We start from the raw sequence: 7,298 nt of genomic DNA on the forward strand, positions 1-7,298 counted from the left end.
CCAGTACGACTATGTGCTATTCAGTGGTTCCTGGGCTTTGCTAAATACTACCAGCAGTTTATACCACATTTTTCCTCTCTCGTGTCTCCCATTGTGGCACTGACTAAGAAAAACGCTGATCCAAAACTCTGGCCTCCAGCGGCTGAAGAAGCTTTCTCCAAGCTGAAGTCTGCCTTTGCCTCCGCATCCGTTCTAACCTGGCCTAATACTGAGAGACCTTTCCGGCTACAGGTTGATGCCTCATCAGTTGGTGCTGGTGCTGTTCTTATACAGAAAGGGCCAAAATGTCGAAACGTCTCCTCTCCGTGCTCCAGTAGGGTCTCCCGCACAGGCTCTGTAAAATTTAAAGGGCCAGCGCACTGCTAATTGGTGCTGGCCACCTGGTACTTAATAAATAGCCAGCCTCTTCCCTTACGCCCTGCCGTATCTTTGTGCCTCTTAGCCTTAGAGAAAGCTTTAATCCTGTTGCCCTGTGCTTCTGTTGTGAATTCCAGTTGTGCCCCCCGGTTCCGTCCCTGCCTACGCTACTTTGCTGCCAGCCCTGACCTTCCGCTACATCCCCGACTCTGATCCTATGCTGCCTGTTCTGGACCGTGGACAAAGTAGAGCCTGTGGATCGACCTGGTGGTACCATGCCACAACACGTTTAACATGCTTTGTGGAGGGCTCTGGTGAAAACCAGGTACCACTTAGACTCCGCTCCCAGGTGTCAGCTTAGGTCATCGCCCGCGGTGGTACAGAGGGTCTGACTCTGGAAGTAACTTCTGACTTAGGGTTGGGAAAGCCATTTTGGTTATCTGTCTGACAGCTTGGAGCTAAGATTTCTCTCTCTCTGCTCCCTGCTCTCTGCCTCTCCCCATGCATTCCAGGACGGAGCTCACACTCTGATACAGACACTGACTTACTGCCTAGGGAGTGATAAAAAATCAATAAAACTGAGTAAAATTGTGAAGTAAAGGGTTAAAAATTATCTTTATTGTGTTAACATCACTAGGGGATTGAAATTTGAGAGTTTTCTTTCATGGGAAAACCCCTTTAAATGCAAGCTGCCAGGTTTGTTTCAGGTGCACAAGCCCCAAGATATGCTTAGACCCCCTGCTTGGTCCGTGGAAACAGACCCATGTGTTGATCCGATGGACTGAGCACAGTGCAGTGGACAGGAGTCCTTACATCATAGTAAATTATGATGCAAGGGGCGACATTTATCAAAACAACTGCAAACTGCATGGCGCTTGTTCTTCATGAATCTGGTGGTCCCTGCTCTACTCTGACAAAGTGCACCAACTGTTTTTTGGTGTCTTTACACTTATAATCCCTGAATGTTCATCAAGTGATACAACATTCCTGTCTTTTGTCATTTACTTTTGTGCTGTGTGCAGACTCTCCATGATACTCTGACAAAGTGCACCAACTGCTTTTTGGTGTCTTTACAACCTTAGTAATAATCCCTGAATGTTCATCAAGTGATACAGTATTCCTGTCTTTTGTCATTTACTTTTGTGCTGTGTGCAGACTCTCCATGATTCTTTGTTTACATGTGTGAGCACTGACAAACAAGAGAAGCTGCAAGAGGAGATTCATGACTCATCCTGCTCCCATCCCCCCATCTCCTATGTCTGTCAATGAGGTAGTGAAAAGTGAGAAACAATAGTAGATGCCAGAAGGATGGGCTGAAGCAGTGAGAGAGGAAGCTGTGTTTATATGCAGAGGGCAGCATGGTGAGAACAGGGAAGGCTGAATCTCTCAAATGAGGCAAAGCCACAGATACATATATATGCAGAAACTTGTCTAATGTAGGAGGTTAACCCCTTATCGACCCGTGACAATAAGAAAAATATCGAGGCCAATATCATTGAGGCCTGTGTTGTCACCTTCTAGCTGTCTGTGTGGATGACCACGGCACACCTGGACCTCACAAACCTGGCGATGCACATGTTCAGCAATCGCCACGCCCTTTTGATGGAATCAGGGTAACGGCTGCCATTTCACATAATTCTGGGCAAACCACAGAATGCAACACGAGGACTGTAGGACCCGGGGAAGACTTGCTAATTGCCATCACTTCGGCAAAGACTTGAAGCCACTTAAGGCACTTGACGGCCTTCCAGAAGAGACGTGCAGTAGTGAAGCCCAAATTTAATCCTCCCGGACAGACAGCGGCCCTCCGAGCCGCTCAATATAAGAGTGGCCGACCAGCCAAACCTTAGGCTAGTGGTGGCGAACCTATGGCACGGGTGCCAGAGGTGGCACTCGGAGCCCTCTCTTTGGCCACCCAGGCCATCACCCAGAACAAAGGTCTCCATTCAGGACTCAAGACCTGAATCAAGGAGGTTTGGACTGAGCTAGATTATCATTGTAGCCCTTTCTCTGTACCTGTGATTCATCCTGTTAAGGGGACTTTAGAGGGAAACTACAATAATAATATGAATTTCTCCTTCTTTCTCCTGTATTGGTGTCCTCAGGACGCCAATACGTTTGAAACCTGTTACTTTAAATTGACATTTGGCCCGTTCTGAAAAATATGTGGCTTTTGCTTGTAGTTTCGGCACTCGGTCCCTAAAAGGTTCGCCATCACTGCCTTAGGCTGAGGACAACCTATAAGAGAAAAACAATTAGTCCAGCACATAACGTTTGAAGCAATCTGATTTCCACCTGCCTATACACATAGGGGCACATTTACTTACCCATCTTGCGCGCTATCCCCGATCCGGACTGTCCGACGATCCAACGTTGTGGCGCGATTCACGTAGCTCGTGCGCCCGATTTCCTGCATCTGTCGCTTCCTTGCTGAGGTCTGCCGGAGTTCACCACCTTCTTCCCGGTGCTTGTAAGTGCATGTCTTGCAACACAATTTGACTTGTTAAATCCTCCGATTTGTGTCACGTGAAAGCCAGACTGATTGCAACACATTTTCAATCGCATGCCTTCTAAATGGAAATTGGCGGATATTCCGAAGATAGTGTGGACCGCGGACCCTTAGTAAATGAGCCCCATAATGTCAGCATCCGAAAGCCCTGCGGCCTCAGCAGTTGTTGCAACGCCGATACGGAAAGAATGCCTAACAAATTCTGACGCAGGGACTCCCACCACGGACAGTGTTCACTTAAAAAGCGATATGAACTGGAATTTGATAAAGGGGGTCAAAAAAGCTGGGGCTTTTGGATGCTGGGAAATGAACTGGGCAAAAAGGGCCTCCCAACCTTCCCACTGACAACCAAATCCCAGAGCCATATATATCTGTTTTCGATTTCTTAATATGTAAAAAGAATGCCAGCGCAAAACTGCTCTGAAGCAACAAAACCTCAAATGGTGAGGAGCACATCTCTGTAGCGGCCATGCATATAAACGATAACGAAAGCGATATAGGCCTACGGTAATCCCTGCAGACAGCAAGTGGATCTGGAAGTCCTTAGTGATCTCCTGCATGCCCCATAACTCAAGGACAAAGGCCACCCGGCTAGGGGCTTCCTGACTGCTGCAATAGACAAGCGCTCAGAGCGCAAGCGGGCAAGGTAGCCAAGTGTGGTGACCCGGGCTGAGGTTTGTCCATCCCAACATTCCACTGTTAGCAAACTACCCCACTCGCCCCACGCCATACCATGACTTCTCCATGTGCTCTCCACCAAGGAAGATTGTAGCAATGATGTCAGCTGCGCACCACCAGGTCCCACAGGAAAAGGGGGCAGCGAGACCCTTCCAGGTCCACCAAGGGGTGGAAATCCCAGAAGCGCTGAAAACTATATTCAGTTGACAACAGCGTAAAACCAGATGTCTCAGAAGTGCCATAACCGCAAAGAGCTGGACGTGAGATTGTTCACGGCCTGAACTGTACTTTCGTTGTCAGACCAAAAAGGGATCCTTTTATTCTCCATCTCCTTTCCCCAAAGCTCCACATCAACTACAATTGGAAATAGCTCAAGCAGCGCAGTGGGAGAGGGTAAATGCTCTTGTACAGTACAGTGTAACAACCTGTGAAGCTACAGCATGTAGAGCTCTGGTAATGTCCCCCAAAGCCTTACTTACTCATTAACATAATTTTACAAGTTGATTTTAGAAGGAAGAAGGCCATGGATAACAAATGTAAGAAGATTACCCCAGTCACAGTGTCTGGATCTATAAAGGAAGTGCCCCTGGATTAACATGCCAGATTTTGATGGTAAATTTCCTTTACAGCTGAGCTTTCACAGAACAAAAATCGTTGTGAACAGTATACACAAACAAAAATGTTGTCACACCACATATTTGTGCATAGGGATTTTTTTAGTCATTACAGAGTGTGCAAAATTTTATATTTTGATAAATCGGCCATTTTGTGATGTGGCAATACCTTGAACTTTAAAATTTTTTTACTTTTATTTAATATTTTTTTACTGTATTTTTAGACCCCATAGGATATTTTAACCCTATAAAGTCTGATTGTTCTGGCTAACGACAGGTCCAGACAGGTCCTGGAGTCTGAAATGGATCATCACTCACTGATGATGTCACAGGGAGCGCCAATCCTCCCAAGATGGCGGCTGCCACGTGCAGCGGAAGATTTAAATGTTGTTGGCAGCTTTGCCCGGGGTATTTAAAAGGTTAACATCAATGATCGGTGCCTGCAAGTCTTTCTGTATGAATAGGGCTCAGCCCGTGAGACCTTGTGATACATCCTCAACAGCTCCATGACGTAGACGTATTACACACAACAAAACTTTATTCATAGGTAATCTCCGTGATTGTACTGACCTAGAGAATAAGGTAGATGTATAATTTGGACCATACAGTAAAATCGGTCAACATAAAACCTGTAAGAAAATGGCGCAACTGTTTTTTTTTTCTGTAATTTCCCCTTCATGTGGAATTTTAGTCCAAAGAATTTGAATTTGTTCCGAAGATAACAAGCTCTCACATAGGTCTGTGAATGGAAAAAGAAATGGATTGGGGAGGGAGTGAGAAACAAAAGCACAAAAACTGCAAAGGGCCTGGTAAGGAAGTGGTTAAAACAAGAAGCTGATGGGCCCCAGTGCAAAGTCTGTCCCAGGCCCCCGACTATAATGTATGGTTTATAGTAATAGTCTTCTCATATGGGAAAGTGACACCATAAGGGCCCCCTAACCTCTTGGGCCCCGCTGGGATCGCAACGTCTGCACCCCCCTCAAGTAATTATCTCCAGCTGATATGTCAGGCGGTGGTCAGAGGAGATGCCACACAGTTGAGCAGTCATTGCTGCAGACCGTTTCCTCCAGTGTGTGGGCATTAGTATTAGTAGTATTAGTAGTAGTAGTAGCATTATTATTAATAGTAGTCAGGGCCGCCGATAGGGCAGTACAACTGGTACTGCCCTATGAGGCCCGGACTCTAAGGGGCCCTATGGGGCCCGGCCGGTGGGGTAATATTACGTCAAACTTCTGGCCCCGGCTCCTGAATGGAGCCGGGGCCAGAAGCTGCGGGTGTCGGCTATATATTATAGCCGACACCCTCCTCTAACACCCGCGATCGGAGATTTCTCCGATCGCGGGTGTTAACCCCTAACACGCCGCGGTCGCGCTGACCGCGGCGTGCTAGGGGCATTTAACAGGATTCGGACCCCCCGCGGCGCTTACCGGGGGGGGGGTCCCGCTGCTCTGATCGCAGCCCCGGGACTGCCGGTGCCCGGGGCTGCGCGATCTTCTTCCGGGTGCCGGGTCCGTGCCTCCTGGCAGGACCCGGCTGTGACACACTGAGCATGCGCAGCATGCTCAGTGTTTCACATAATACAGTGTAATACATCTGTATTACACTGTATTAGGTGAAGAATAGCTTGAACAAGTGATCAGTGGATCACTTGTTCAAGCTAACCTGTAAAAGTAAAGAAAAAAAAGTTAAAAACACTGAATAAACACAATTTTTAATAAAAATAATTAATTAAATAGAGTTAAAGTCCCCTAAACACAAACATTCCCTATACACATCTAATAAAGTAAAAATACCTGAAAATCACCAAAACCCCCCACATATTTGGTATCACCGCGTCCGTAACAATCTGTACAATAAGTCAGAAACATTATTGGACCCGTACGGTGAACGCCGTAAAAACAAAACCCGAAAAACTCGCCAAAAATATAAATTTTCATAAAATCCCTTTACAAAAATGTTCTAAAAAGTGATCAAAAAAAGTTATGTGCCCCAAAATGGTACCAATTGAAAGAACAACTCAACACGTAAAAAATAAGCCCTAAACTAGCTCTGTCAACCAAAAAATATTAAGGTTAAGTCCCGAAAAGATGGCGATGCAGAAACAAATAAGATTTCCTCTGTATTAGTTTTTCTCCAGTAAAATTGTAAAAATAAATGAAAAACTATATAAATGAGGTATCACCGTAATCGTAGTGATCTATAGAATGAAAATATTATAGTATTTTTAGTGTATGGTGTACGACCCCCAAAATATACAAAAAAAAGAAACCCCAAATTGACAATTTTCTTTTCCTCCATACATTAAAGAGTTAATAAAATCTCATCGAAAAGCTATAGACCCACTTAAATGAAGTATTTGTAAAGTGCATCTCATGTCGCAAAAAATAAGCCCTTAAATGTCCAAATTACCAAAAAAATAAAGATTGTATAGCCAATAAAAAGTGACAATGCATAATCTGCTCTGAATGGCGCAGCTCCCCCCTCAATGCCCTGGCGTGTGCCCATACAGCAGGTTACCACCACATATGGGGTATTGTTATACGCGGGAGAGATGGGGGATCAAATTTTGAGGAGCGTTTTGGAATTTTATCCACTGAGAATTTGTACATTTTATGAAAAACACATTAATTTAGCCAAATAAAATGTAATTTCGAAATTGCATCCGATTTTGTTTTAACCCCTGTAAACCAATTAAAGGGTTAACAAACTTCATAAAAGTTGTTTTACGTACGTTGAGGGGTGTAGTTTCTATAATGGAGTAATTTATGGGGTTTTACTTTATTTAGGCCTCTCAAAGTGACTTGAAACCTGAGCAGGTCCCTCAATAGCAGGATTTAGCTTTTTTTATGAAAATGTGAAAAATTGCACGTGACGTTCAATAGTATGACTCCTATTGGCAATCTACCAGAAGAGTGTGCCTTGTCGTAGCAACAGGCCTCAAACCCTGTTTGTGAAAGGTCACTGCGGGGGGCAGGAGGCTTGTTCGGTTTTGGGGTGTGTTGGGGCCCAGACACTTTTGCTGTATGGGGCCCCGAATTTCCTGATGGCTGCCCTGATAGTAGTAGTAGTAGTATTAGTATGCCACGCTCTTCCTATGACACGATTCTCCCGGATGCATCCCACAATACCCATGCTGGCCG

This window comes from Engystomops pustulosus, chromosome 8 (assembly GCF_040894005.1).
Source record: "Engystomops pustulosus chromosome 8, aEngPut4.maternal, whole genome shotgun sequence".
Classification (NCBI taxonomy): domain Eukaryota; kingdom Metazoa; phylum Chordata; class Amphibia; order Anura; family Leptodactylidae; genus Engystomops; species Engystomops pustulosus.